The 15,604-nt window shown below is 30.4% G+C and overlaps 1 protein-coding gene and 2 long non-coding RNA genes across 11 annotated transcripts in view; 1 reads left to right on the plus strand and 2 right to left on the minus strand.

The window, feature by feature from the left end:
- The window catches only part of LOC123263638, a 35,188-nt gene extending 23,828 nt beyond the window's left edge, over positions 1-11,360 (plus strand). The window contains exon 3 of the long non-coding RNA XR_006509192.1: positions 9,451-11,360. This is a non-coding gene — a long non-coding RNA (uncharacterized LOC123263638). The remainder of the gene's footprint in view (positions 1-9,450) is intronic.
- LOC123263646 overlaps positions 1-15,604 on the minus strand; it is a 342,430-nt gene that overhangs the window by 188,859 nt on the left and 137,967 nt on the right. The gene's annotated exons all lie outside the window — the stretch shown is intronic.
- The window catches only part of LOC123263557 (RNA-binding protein Musashi homolog 2), a 100,418-nt gene that overhangs the window by 26,435 nt on the left and 58,379 nt on the right, over positions 1-15,604 (minus strand). The window lies entirely within an intron of this gene.

Genomic DNA, 15,604 nt, shown 5'->3' on the forward strand with positions numbered 1-15,604 from the left:
CGCAGCAGACGATGCTGAGCCACGGGGATCTTTTCTCTCACTTCGACCCTTTCTTTTCCTTTTTTTTCCCCTATTTCGCTCATTTTTTTTTGCTTTATCTTTTTTGCTATCTCCTATTTTCCGTCTGCGTAGAACCGAAGCTCCTTCAAAGTTAACAGGAAACTCTCGCCCTTGTGTACTACTAAAATCGATAGGATATTCGCCCTCGAGTATACTGTATTGAGGAGGCACTACTTCCACGTAATGTCTGACGCACTAACTAACTTTAATGCTCCGCACTTGCAAAATTTATTTGTTTTTTTTTTTTTTTTTTTTTTTAATTAATAAACTCGCTTTGGGTTAAAAGATAATTATTGGGACCAGTATTTGAACAGACTTTTCGAATTGTTGTCATAAAGAATCCGTATATTTATTATGAGTGATATGCGCATGTTATAATTATTCAATAATACAGTAATTGATTTCTGTAAGTTTTATCAATTATAAATCAAAACAATTATATTTTTGTTAACTTAAAAGTTTACTTGTCGAGATTAGCCGATAGATGCTATTTTTTTCATGAAAAAGATACTAAACCGTAAACCGAACAATCAGTAAAAAAAACGGTATATCATTTTAAGTAAAAAAAATTGTACCACCCAATGAAATAGTCTTTTATAAATAATACATATTTTTTGCAAAGACATAAACTATAATTTTTATATTAAATTTTAGCGTGTAACTATACCTCGAAATTTTAAAAGCGGTACCCATAACCTGAACAAGCTGGGGCCGTATAATTTTAACAGCACTCTAATCTCTAATAGGTTTATAGACTAGTGATCAGCATTGTCATTTGTATTAATTACTGCAAATTAAATAAGTTTCATAGCTAAAAATTAGTGTAGTTAAAAATTATTGAACGTTTTGAATTGAGTTTTTTGATTTATAATTGAAAATTTGCTTTGCCATTCATAAAAAATGCAATTGAAAAATTAAATACAAATATTATCATTTTTAAATAAACATATTAAATATTGATAGTATTATTTTTAATATTAATCTATAATATGTTATAATTCTTTAGATACTTCAATAAAACGTTGGAAATTTTTGGTGTGCCTATTGGCATATATTTTATTAGTTCAACTACTGCTCCCGGGGTGTTCAACTACTAAGGCTTGTCAGAATTGATTGTTCAACTACTACTCTTTTGATAGTCTATCTTAAAAACGTGGTCAAAATATAAATATTCAATTATCTTTGTTATTTTGTTAATTAATTCAAAATTGTTTATATTTTCATGAAAATCACTAATTTGAACTAATAATTACATCTTTATATATTAAAAGTAGGGTCAAATAAATTTTACGTTGAAACCTGTTCAATTACTGGGTACTGTTCCGTCGTACGATTAGTTTTATTAGAAAAATTTAAATTAATTGAATAATTTTATATTTTTTATTGTATAGTCAAAAATTATTATTTAAATTAGTAAATAATATGTTTTATTTTAAATTCAAACCCGTATTCTTAAGTATTTTATGTTATTTAGAAAAAGTTCATTCATTTGTTCAACTTTATTTATGAGTGTAAATTTTCCAGCCTATGTATAGCAATAGCAGTCTAGACAATTTTTTGCTTTTTTTTATATTTTAGTTATTTTCTAGCTTTAGAATAGAAAATGAATTTTTAATGGTAATTTTTGGGATATTTTCCTAAATAGTTTTTAATCTGCTTATGGTCATAAATTTGATATCTGGGTTATATTACTCTGGGTTTTTACTTTTAGTAAATTTTGTATTTTTAATTGCCAACTAAGTTTAGAAATATTTTGTAAATCTATCGCCCATCCATGTAAAAACCTTAACATCCGTATTCCCTTTCCTGCTTATTTTTCCAAACTGCATAGCTTGCAATTATCCCGCCTCCAAATTATTTCCTGGTCAACTATTCGTTGCCAAATATTCCTACTCCTAATTTTTCCTGCTTGTAATTGTAACGCCTAGTTCTTACTCTCTTTGTAACAATTTTGCACGCCTCATAGCGCGAAGCGCGTGAGGTTGTGCTTTATACTCGACTAGTCAAGGTCAAGTAATTTTGTGATCTTTAAATGCCTCTATCCCAATCATATTACACTTATACAATGATATAAGTAGATGTACACCGGAAAAACACTTAAATTAAACCATCTTTTACTTTCTAAAATCATTTCATGTTGCTATTTTGGAAAAAAAAACGTTTTGAAAAAAATTTTACGTGGACGTCCGGATGTCACCCCATTTAGGATGTACCAACGATTACTCCCGAACAAATTGATATTTCAAGACCGGACCTTTTTGATTAGTTTAAGAATTCGATTAACTGGGTCCGTATTTCATATCAGTGGTCTAGTTTACGTATTTTTAACTTCCCGCTAAGAAAATCGAAGATTTTCAAAAATCGGGAAGTTATTGTTTTCACCCCGTTTTGCAAAAATCGAGTTTTCATCAGATCTCGACGTTTGAAGGTCACAGGAAGCTTCCCTGAATGTCCCCGCGAGGTTATCACGGTGTCTGTATGTATGTATGTGTGTGTGTGTGTGTGTGTGTGTGTGTGTGTGTGTGAAAGTATGTGAACCGCTTACAACTTTTGAACGGCTAGACCAATTTCATCGCGGTTGTGCCATTCGAAAGGGCTTGACCAAACTTAGATTTTGAAAACTATTTGGACCGATTCAGATCAATAGATTTTGAGAAATCTTCAAAAAACTAAAAAAAAATTTTTTTTAAATGTGGTTTTGGAATAACTTTTAAACGGCTTAAAGGCTCAATTCCAAAAACTAATCAGCTTTTAACCTCAAAAAACCACGTCGATCGCCATCAGTCCGGTCAAAATCGGTTGATTCGTTCGAGAGATATCATGAACGAAAGAAAACCGAAAAAAGTGTTTTTTCGGAATAACTCCGAAATTCCTAGCGCGATCAATTCAAAATTTAAGATTCTTTGTGAGGCTTGAAAAACTGCGTCGAATGCTGCCAACCGCGTGAAAATCGGTTTATTCATTCAAAAGTTATTGCGGTTTAAAAATTCAAAAAATAGTGTCTTATCAAATCTCTATCAGACTTTTGAGCTCGAAGAGCTCAAAAGTATAGGAAAGCAATCTCTTTGAACTCGGAGAGCTCAAAATAACCCATAAATTGTATTTTTAAGCTCAAAGAGCTCAAAAACGTCATTGGTGCAATTTTAAGCGCCTAAGTATGGAATTAGCGGGAAGTTGCAGGGATGGCCTTCAGGGTCAATCGTTTTCCTAATTTTTTTTTTTAATCGAATTTTTATTAAAATTCACTATCACTACGCAATACAACCGTACAAAGCCAAACGAACTTTTCTAATTTGTCACGTGGAAACTATGGCGCCACTTGATCAAGCTAGATTTTTTTAGACTGCGTGCGCATATGACAAGAAACAAGGGCGCCGATATTTAAAAAAAAAATATAAAATACTCTGTAAGAAACTACTTAATTATAATTTTTTTTTTTTTAATCAATTACACAATTAATTTTTTTCTTAAAAAATGAATGAGCGTCATGAGGCGTGCACTTTTGGATTTTCCAAACTTTTTGTATTTTCTCTAAGTTCAGTTATTCTCACATACCTTGTAGCGCACAGTCGCATTTCTTTGCTTTAAAATAAATTAAAGTTAAACCGAACCTCATTGGTTTTTTTCCTTGGCGCAATCTAATTGTAAGACTGCCCACATACCTTGTGAATTAAATATTTAATTCACAAACAAACTCAATTAATTATTCGGTATAAAATATAATTATTAATTTTATACGTAACCGCAAATTTACTCGCGATAAACTAATCGCGAGTCAAAACAGGTACTTTACCTTATTATTTTAGCGTGCAATTATACATATTGAATGAAAAAAAATGATGAAATATTATTTGATCTTCCCATTTGACATGTTAATCAATAAAAATATTAATGAAAATGAACTTCTATCAAGAAATAAATTTTTTGGAGCAAACGGCTGAATTTTCTCAAAACAACAAGATTTTCTTGACTTAAATAAATTTTCTTGGATCAAGATACGTATTTCTTAAAGCAAGAGAATTAATTTTGTTGGAATAAGTTAAATTTCTTGTCAAAAAAAATTTTTTTTTCGCTCAAGAAAATAATTAGAAAAAAAAAATATTTTCTTGGCTCAAGTGAACCTTTTTTTGTGTATTATTTTGTTATTTTACTTATTAGAGTTAACTATTGAGCTTTGAGGAATAAATATAATATTGAAAGTTTGCTAGTTGTGCAGTATGCAAGATAATACAATAACTCACAGGGCGTCGAGAAACACGAAACACTTGAAATTGAATTATGTCATTAGAAGCCGCAGGACAAGAAAGACGACACGAGGAAAGCCCGCAAGCGAAAGCTCGGGCACGGAAAAAATTTATAGATGGATAAAAAGAAATAGAAAAATTGAGGGATTGTCTTACTTAAAGTCAAGCTTAAAACTATGACCTCCATATCCAGCCCCGTGGGTCTTCACATTGCTTTTTTTTTTTGCTGATAGAAAGGTTTCTTTGGGAGTGATGATAATTACGTTAATAAGAAATTTTCTAGGGTACTATTTTTTATTAATGAGCTTAATCGGTCGAGTAGTTTGGAAATGACAGGATTTTGAAATTTTGAAAATCTTAAAAATTTATGTTTACACTACTTTAACTTGATATAATTTCTGAACTAGACAAGATATCGAAATTCGGTAAAATGCTTCTTGAAGCTCTTTTATTAAGCTTGAATTTTCACTAGCTAGAAGTGGAAATAGCTTTAATATTACTCATTTTAGTTCACTTCAAAGAAACAGTTTACTGTTGCAGCCGTTTCAGAATATATACTTATATATATTATATATAATATTTGCCATATTAAAGCAAATTTTTTAAGGGAGTTGGGAAAGAACGGATAGGGAAAAAGGGGGGGACCTACTCAGTGGGAATTTTTCCGTAATTGAAAAAATAATCAGACAGCCCAGACTGGGAATCGAACCCAGATCTCTCGGTTACGCATATGGCTTAATATTAAATAGCCATAATTTATAGCTAAATTTGTCATTAAAGACAAATTTGGGAACTGGGGAAATAAAGGATAAAGGGGGGAGGAGGGACCGTACTCAGTAGGAATTTTTCGGTAACCGAAAAAATAATTTAGACAGCCCAGACCGGGACTCGAACCCGGATCATTTGGTTACGCGCCAAAGGCTCTACCAGTTAAGCTATCCGAGATAAGTTGATGCACATCTTATTATTCTGATAAGCTAAATCTATATAGTGACGAAGTGTGACGGTTTATTATTTATATAATTTATGTTATTTAATATTGTGTTTCGATGAAAATTAACTATTTTTTACAAATGTTTATTATAGTTAAAAAAAATGAAAGAGTCAAGTTGTTATATTACTTTAAACTTTGTACATCGTTCTGTATATTTTTAATATCTTATGATAAATTTTCATGTTTAAAATTATCAATATTAAAAATTCAACTGTAAATTATTATATTTTAATTTTTTTAAGACTACATCAATTTTGACGATATGCAATTGTCTTGGTTAAATAATAAATTTTAAATTTTAGAATTTGTTAGCAAATATTCGTTAAACAATAAATGTTTACTGTTTAAAATTCTATTACTTAATGATTTATTAAGTTTGAATTTCCCATTGAATCGCTAAGGCTAGGTTACCCAATTCTGGCTCAAGTCTTGGTTGCCATTCAACGCCCATGGCTACAAAGAAAAAAAAATTTACTTAAATCAAGTAAATAGTTTTTAAGAATTTCATCTTCTTGATTTAAGTAGAAAAATTCTTAAACTAAGAAATTTTTCTCGATTTAAGTAAATTTTATTTAATTAAAGAACTTTTCGTTTTGATTGAAGACAATTAAACTCTTCAAAGTTATTTTCTTGGTTCAAGAATTTTTCTCTTGAATTAAGTTAATTTTTTTTTTCAGTGTAGGTTTCCCAATCTTGGCTAACCCTTGGGTAATCATTGTGGCCGTGACTGGGTGACCCAGTTCTGGCCCAGGCTCGGGTAATAATTCGGCCGACCAAGGCGTGGTTGCCCAGTCTTGGCCCAAGCTTGGGTCACCGATGAATCGCCAAGGCTAGGTTAGCCAGTCTTGGCACAAGCTTGGATAATTATTGGCATGGCCGAGGCTGGGTTAACCAGTCTTGGCCCACGCTTGGGTCGCCAATGAATGGCCAAGGCTGAGTTAGCCAGTCTTGGCCCAAGGTTGGGTAATCATTGGCATGGCCGAGGCTGGGTTAAACAGCCTGGCCCACGCATGGGCCAATACAGGTACGCCGAAGCTAGGTTTCTTAGTACTGGCCCAAGCCTGGCCCCTTTGTCAACTCTGGGGGTTTCCTGCATGGGTATTACTCATAATAAATATACGGATTTTGTATTAGGGGCTGTTCATAAATTACGTAAGCATAATTTGGAGCATTTTACAACCCCCCTCCCCCCATGATAAGCATTAGTAAGATTTTGAACTGATGCATCCACCCCCCTCTGAAATCTTACGTAAGATATACATCAATTTTGGGCTTTAAATAAGTTAAAAATATTTTTAATTTTTAACAAATGCCATTGAAACGTAGTAGATTTAAAGGGAACGCTATGGAATGCGCCACTTCTTATTTAGAGAATTTATCAATTAATAAATTAAATCTTAGATTCTAACCATTCAAGGTACGTTTCAAAATGTGAGTTCTGCCTGGCTCCAGAGACTCGGTTACTTATAAAATCTAAGAATAAATACCTCGAACTGGCCGTAAAAACTAATAAAACCAACACCAATACTTATGTATAGCTTATTAATTAGGACTTCGAGTAGGTGTTACTTCTCCGGGTGAACTGGAACACGTGGCCTCTGGTACATGTTCTGGTGAATCCACCTTAAACCGCGTACTAGGAGTGGGATGTAATGGCAAGATGCAAATAACTGATTGACTTATTCGTTGGATAATTTGCTTATTAACTATAAAATAAATTATTTTAACCACTGATGCCTAATTTGGCAACATTCACACACGAACTGGAGCTAATTAGTAATATTAGGTGCTTCGAATATTACTAATAATATATCAAACTGTTCTGACTGAACAGGCAAAGTGAATCAAACTATTTATTACAAAATAGGCAAAAACGGATTAATTAAACTTGACGGACAAGGTTGAATTTTTCAAATTAACACCAACTGGGTAAGATTCAACCTTATAAACCCCAAATGGATTATTTAAACTATTCCAACTGAATAGGATTCTATTACTTTAATTTTTACTATGTACATCAACTAGCATTTTTTAACAAAAATAAAAGATTCTGACACTCATGTCAGCTTCGCTCTTTCTGCCTTGTTTTAACAACTTATTACCAAACAATACTGTGTGTGACATTATCGATCGAGAATCTTAGTAGAAAAGTAATTTAAGTTACTGACTACTGAAATAATTTAAAAATTTTGCTTACGTAAGATTTGTCTACTAGCGCCCTCCCCCCTAAGTAAGCATGCATAGAGATTCAGCTTGACCCCCCCCCCTAATGAGTGCTTACGTAATTTATGAACAGCCCCTTACAACATTTCGAAAAGTCTGTTCAAGTACTGGTCCCATTTCTATAAGTGTTCAAGTACTGAGTACTTTACCTTATAAAATGGGTATCAAATATTCAAGAGAAAAATTTTCTCAAGGTTTTTTCTGTGGATTTTTAAAAAACTAATCAATCTATTTGTAACAATGCACAATTACAAATGCATGAAAAAAAATAGCAAGAGTGCTCTGTACTTTTAATAGTGCTTGAGTACAAAAGTACAATGCAGAGAAAGAGGCGGGGGTGAAAAGCAGAGACGGGAATTTTAGTAAGCGGCTTACAGAGGGTTGAATGTTACCTAACGTCAGGAGCGTCAGTTTTAGCTGTACGTTGACGTCAAACTACAAAAAAAAAAAAAAAAAAAAAAAAATATTGGAGTTTTTTTTAAATAAAATTAAAAAGAGGAAAATTTTCAGGCCATCAACAAGTCTCTTTGAAGTTTTTATTATATTCAATACTGAATAATAATAATAACAGTCGAAAAAGCTTTTTTCAACAACGCCATTACCCCACATTAATATTGATCCGAAAATCGATTTGTTCTCCTGCGCAGAAAACTTGGAAAAGCTCTCGCTCTTGGGCTTTAAATGTACGAAAGTAAGTTTAGAGTTAAGTACCAAAAAAGAATGAAAATAAGGTTGCTCTAGGACTTGAATGGATCGATCAAATCCGGCACTTACGCATAAGAATACGTCACATACTCTTTTTATATCTGGACTGAAAGAAAAATGTGGTCTTTAAATAATACGATTTAATGTTACAAAATGTTGGAATCTTGAATTTTAAATAGAAAGCTTAAATGCAATTTTTAAAAATTGCATTTATAGTTTTCTTATTACTTTTAAAAATTACCAACTAAATTTTAGGATTATTTTCAACAAATTACCTTTAAAAAAAATTCCACCCAGTTTTTATGAATTTTTTAAAATTATAAAATTGTCAGATCATTTAAAACTTGTGATATGAAAACTAACGATTTAATGCAACTAATAGTTGGAATCTTGATTTTTAGGCTACACTGAGAGAAAAATCTGGTTTTCTGAACTAGCGAAATCTAGTTAAATAGCATCGCCACTATTTAATTGAAGTTCTTATACCTAAAATAATAAATTATATTGAACCCCAATAGATAGTTACTTGAACTATTTTTAGTTAAATATGGGCTTAATAGTAATCTTTATTAACATTAACTCAGAAAACAGAAAAAATAATTGTTACAACCCGGACCGGGAATCGAACCCGGATCTTTTGGTTGCGCACCAACGGCTCGGACAGTTAAGCTATCTTCGTCGTCCGTAACAACCTTTAGTCACCTAATTATTTTTTTAACACGATAAAGAAAAATATTTATTTAAATACAGTCCATGTAACTATTTATCAATAGTTACTTAAACTAATGCATAGTTCGAGTAACTACAAAAAAAAACGTTTAGAAATATTTTAATAATGACGTTATAATTCAGCTATCCACTTTTTTCTCTGTTTGATTTCATAGAAATCTATTACATTTCTCTTGACGGAATTTATGAAAAATTAAATCTCCTTAAATATCATTTTATATCACTAAACCGAAAATTATCTACATACGATTGTTTAATTAAATTTTTCTGTTGCATTAGTTTGTAAGTAAAAAATTTTTATTTTAATATCTTTTTGTTAGATAAATGTAATTATTTTTTTATTTTGTTTTCTGTCAGTCTTGAAATTTAATATTTTATCCAGAAAAATATATATCATTTTCTTTCTAATAAATATATTATTTACTTCCATCTCGTCTGCCAAATAGCACTTTTATTTTATCTCACGTATTTCAATTCTAAAATTATTTTTTTTAGCTGATTGGCTGCAACACCCCAGAGCCGGCGATTGATCTTGATAATCGGTATCGTTTGATGCGTCACGAGCAGATGCTGGATGCACAAGGAAATCCCACGGATAAATTTATTAAAGATTCACGAGTTTATTCTTTTGAAGAATACATTGAAATTCACAATCTTAATCAATAAACAATGTATTGTTTTGTACCCAATCAGAATAATAAACATTAAAAGAAAAATAATAATAATAATAATAAGAAACTCTAGAAGATTTAACGAACCAAGAAGATAACACTCGTCCAACAAAGAGCTTCTTGTTTGAGGAATAATTTTAAGCACACTTGAGTCTATCAATCCGATTAAATCCCAACTTTTAGCTTGTAAAAATCGGATTTAAATTAACATTGAAAGATTCAATCAATATTTTGTTCCCTTAAAATTTCTTAATCCAGAAAATATTTTAAAATAAAATAAATTATTTGGTTTAAAATTCTCTTTTGAGTCGGTAACTTATTTATCTTGGAGCTACAGAGGTAATTAGTTTCAAGTGATCGAGTTGTTAAGATTGTAGGGATGCCCGATGTTAGTAAAAAACATCCACGCCGAACTATCGATTGTGTTTAATTTCTTGGGATCGGAGCATCGATCATTTATTTAAAAACATCCGACACATTGATTGTTAATATTGATGGTAAGAATAAGCGTTTAAATTTCAATAAATTATAGCTAACGATCTAAAAAGATAAATCCAAATTAGAGGTCTTAATTTTGAATTATTATTGTTTTAAATAAATTATATCTTGGACATCGAAATTTGTTTTTTTTGTCAATAGATAAATTACTGTTATTAAAATATTTAAGCAAAATTTTTTATTTCTAGAGTTATTTATTTGTCAAAAAATTCACGCTCTTACTATTTGGTAGTAGAAGAAAAGTTTTCATTAAATTAATAACTAAAATAATATATCTGATGTGAATAGTTGCGTTGTGGTATCACTTATTCTCAACAGCGCAGTTCGATCAGGGTTCGAGCCCAGTCTCGGGTTAAAGTTGCATTATTTTTTATTTGTAAGAAAATTAATATTCTCAAGCTAACATTAATATCTAAATTCTATTTATTCAATAGCATTAATTAAAATAAAGTTTTTGTCGTTAACAAATTTTAAGGTAGTTTCTCGGTGAAACTTCTCGACAGATTTTGTTAATTTATTTTTTCACAGTTTACGAATAACGTTAATAAGGTTTATACTTCAATCAATATTTTGTCTTTTAAAATTTCTTAATCTAGAAAATTTTTTTAAATTAAATAAATAGAATTAAGATATATAATATTAGCTTGAGAATATTAATTTTCTTGAGAATAAAAAATAATGCTAATTTTACCCAAGATTGGGCTCGAACCCTGATCGGCCTGCGCTGTTAAGAATGAGTGATACCACTTCGCCACTGCTGATGATTCATTGAGGTAGTTCCTCCTTAGAATTAAGTTAAACTCGACTTAAAAAGGTTCTACTGTATCACAGCCCGGCAAAAATTCAAATCGAAAAGACTAGACAGTCCTTCAGTCCGCCATTTTGTTTCACTAGTCCGCCATTTTGTTTTCCATTAAGAGATGCGGTAAACGTTGAAAAGGCCATCAGGAATTGTGTAGAGCATGCATTAGACTCTAGCACTTCTAACCAGCAAGAGAACAAATTTAAATGTTTAATTATTTATTATTAATAATAATATTTTGTTGCCTCCCTTGTAAATAACATATCCAAGCTGAGAGTAATCAAGAGGGAGTTTAGCTCTCACATGGTTGTGTGTATGAGTAACAAGAAGCAAGAACAAAAGTGTGAATGTGTGTAATCTAGATATGCTCTACAAAGCTTTTGGAGGTTATGTAGGCAGAAAGCTCTTTAGTAAGTTGATAAACTTGTTTTATTCTTAATTTTTAAACAAAAAGTTTAATTTATAGACACTGTTAAAAATTTTTGTAAAATTACAATCATATTACAAAACAAATAATAAGTAAAATTACAAATCAGTGTATAGCAATGCGAAATAAAATACAATTCATGTAATTTTTCAACACCTGTCAGAAAATCTACTAAGATGTATTGTAATTTTACAATCTTCATGTATAAACCTAACACGCATTGTAATATTACAGAACCGTTGGTCAATTTTTAAGAAAAAGCTTTTTAATTTTGCAAACATTACTTGTGATCTGATTCGGCATAATTTTATGTAAAATCACAAAAAAATATTGTAATTTATATTACAATAATCTCATAAAAAATTTAAAAAGGTTTATTTTATTTCTACAATTTTCATTGTAAAATTACACAGTGCATTGTAATGTTACAAGACAATTTTAATTATATTACACGAATTGTAATTCTACTTCACTGTTTTCCAATTTTAAAAACAATACTTTTCAGTTTGACAAAAATGAGACTGATGTATCAAAAAACAACAATGTCCTTTATATTTATTTTTACTAATTTTTACTCAATGGTTGTTTATTTGTTATAATAAATTCGAGGCATCATTTATCTTTTATAAATTTTAATATTACGCTCAAACGATCATTTCGAAATCAATATATTTGAATGAGTCTATGTTAGACTTTAATTTTTATAATATTCAATGAATTATAAATAATGTAAAAGTTAGTTATTTTCCATCAATAAACAGCATCAAATAACACAAATAATGTAAATAATAAATAATAAGCCGTATAGCTCAATCACCACATAGGATTAGCTTATAAGAATAATAAGATGTTGAATCACCTATCGGTCGTACGGCGTAGGGCGTTAGGTTCCGGTCTGACAAGCGCGCGGCTCGCGTTCGATTCTTATTTAGGGTAAATATTATTTTCACTTTATATCATCAGAGTTGTAAAAATTAGGTCTACGTGTGATACAAAATCTAGTCAGCGCTTCATAAAAATAAAATGACAACAAATATTAAATCAAATCTTTCTTTTTTATTATTTCAATTCAAGTAAAATTCAAGGAAAGTATTGTAATTTTCCAAGCTTAGCTAATCTAAAAATATTTGTAAAATTACAAAACCTTGTAAAATTAGTAACCTCACATCTATATATGTTTTGTAATAATACTATACCCGATTGTAATTTTAAATAAATGTTTTGCTTATAAGCTTCCAATACATTTCTTGTAAAATCATAATAAAAATTGTTAACAGTGAAATTAAGTTAAAAAATGTTAAATATCAATTTAAAATAATATATTTTAATCAAGATACATCCTTTCTTTTCTGAAAATCTCTTCTGTTATCGGACCAATCAGAAAACAGAGGAGATAGAGAAAACATAGTTACTCCACAAATAAGAATAATCGATCTAAAACTAGACACCTGTTAAGGACGTCTCTCGATAATCGAATATTCTTATCTCCGGTGTGAAATTCAATTGGTCCCTCTGCTTTTATTATTTCCATCCAATCGGTGGTTCGAGCTATTCCAGGGGTTCTCATCTTAATGCACCGCTGTTTTATCATTTTAGAGGACAAAAGGTGGGAAACCCGATGATACAAAGATAACTAGTACCAGGTGTTTGATGCACTCTAAATGATTCCAACAGCTGGCCTACACCAAAAACTAACCAGACAGCCATGTTATGTATATGTTATGTATCTTTAGGGAACGAATAAGGATAAAATAAACTATTTCATTTTATATTGTGATATGTTGATACCGTTAGATTATGCAATGGGAAAGTACAGTAAAAGTCTACTTAACTCGTTTAACTCGCCATGGCTGCGCCCAACAGACAAGTAATGTGTCTTTAAACTAGGTCCAATAGTTCTCACAATATTTTATTATTTTATCAATAGTAAAAGGTTAATTATTTATAGATCTAGATATTGTAAGTCTTGTTTCGCAATTTTTAGAAAATTTTGGGATTCAAGCAGGATTGTGCCTAAAGTTCTTGACCGATCTTTATGAAACTTAGTGGACTTATTCTATGAATCAATACCGAGATACAGTTTGAAGATGAGCTAAATCCGCCGGTTAGTTTACGAGTTGTGGCTGTTTTAAACATTTATTTTATTTTCGAAAAATTTGGAATTTTTACTATTTTATCGAAATTATTTTTCACCCGTTAAAGATACCTCAAATCTATTTAATTTATCTGAAAGTTTACATAATTATCTTCAATTAAAGGTATTATTCGTCGATTTTTGATGAGTTGTTTAAATTTATTTGGTGACTAAAAATTTAACCAAATTCATAAATAAATGTTTTCTGGGCGGTTGTCTTAAAATAACTTTTTAGCTGTGAAAGATACCTTAAATCCGTTAAATTTACAAAGTTCACATTATTATCTTTAATTAAAGCGATAATTCGTCGACTTTTAATTTCAATTTATTTGGTAATAAAAATTATAAAAAATAATAAACACATGTATTTAGCATCGGCCTAAAAGTTTATATGTATAGGATAGAATGCGGCATGTAAGCAGGATTGCGCCTAAAGTTCTTGACCGATCTTTATGAAACTTAGTGGACTTATTCTATGAATCAATACCGAGATACAGTTTGAAGATGAGCTAAATCCGCCGGTTAGTTTACGAGTTGTGGCTGTTTTAAACATTTATTTCATTTTAGAAAAATTTCGAATTTTTACTATTTTATCGAAATTATTTGTCACCCGTTAAAGATACCTCAAAGTTATTTAATTTATCTGAAAGTTTACATAATTATCTTCAATTAAAGGTATTATTCGTTGACTTTTGATGAATTGTTTAAATTTATTTGGTGACTGAAAATTAAACAAAATTCAGCAATAAATGTTTTCTGGGCGTTTATTTTAAATTAACTTTTCTAATAGTATCTTATCCTCAATACAAACATGGAATAATTCTTGCATAGTAATTTAAAAATTACTCCTGATAAATCCTACTTTTTTTTTTTACATCTAATATTGATAATTTTATTTTACTTCCTACTAGTAATTTTTTTTTAAATATATTTTGGGCCTTAATCTTAAAATAACCCTCATTTTCAATATTAATCTAAAAAATCTTTATAATTTTTATATTAATCGTTGTTACTCAGGCCCTGGAGCGTCGAAAGGGAGCAAATAAAAAATGTGTGTAACATAATGTTGGCCGTGGATTTCAGAAAGCCGAGCCAAGGCCAAGCATTCGTTTACCTTCACAAAATATTTTTTTCTCCCCCGCTAGTCCACTACAAGTAACAATATCACCTTTCTTTATCCTTGTTGATATTGTTTAAATCTCGAAACAAAAATTACTTTCAGAAAGTATTCCAAGTTATTTTCCGGTCCCCCATATAGATCACTCTATATATTTATATATAAAAATATTCTGCAGCATCGATGGTTAACAATCAAAAAAGTGTCCTGCTGCCAGGTGGCCCGAGCAGCTGCAAATTATTGCAAAGGCTCTCCTGTAACCCCCAAACTTCCGTATTACTTTTTTCGGCACGTGTCTTGTATTTTTTTTTAATACTTTTCGTTAATTATTCTCAATACTTTTTAGATTTCAAAGGCCAGTCATTTTTTTGTTTTATTTTTGTTTCTTTTTACCGTAAGAGTAAAAGAGTTGAATACCCGAAGATACTTATGCTTATACATATATTCTGGACAGTCTAGTACTCTAGAAATAGACGAGAACATATATAGCAAGATAATCATCATCTTGCTTTCACTCGAATCACGTACTCGGAATAATTCTTATCTCTACCTATAAATACAATCAAAAATTATTTTAAAAATGCGCCTGGTCATACCAGACATAAAAAGGTAGATTTTTTAATCAAAAATTTATTGATGAATTTTGTTCAATTTTCAGATTCATCAAATAAATTTAAACAAATCTTCAAAATTCGACGAATAATACCTTAAATTAAAGATAATTATGTAAATTTTCAGATAAATTAAATAGCTTTGAGGTATCTTTAACGGGTGAAAAATAATTTCGATAAAATAGTAAAATTTCGAAATTTTTCGAAAATAAAATAAATGTTTAAAACAGCCACAACTCGTAAACTAACCGGCGGATTTAGCTCATCTTCAAACTGTATCTCGGTATTGATTCATAGAATAAGTCCACTAAGTTTCATAAAGATCGGTCAAGAACTTTAGGCGCAATCCTGCTTACATCCCGCGTTCTATCCTATACATATAAACTTTT

This window comes from Cotesia glomerata, linkage group LG4 (genome assembly GCF_020080835.1).
Source record: "Cotesia glomerata isolate CgM1 linkage group LG4, MPM_Cglom_v2.3, whole genome shotgun sequence".
Classification (NCBI taxonomy): Eukaryota; Metazoa; Arthropoda; class Insecta; order Hymenoptera; family Braconidae; genus Cotesia; species Cotesia glomerata.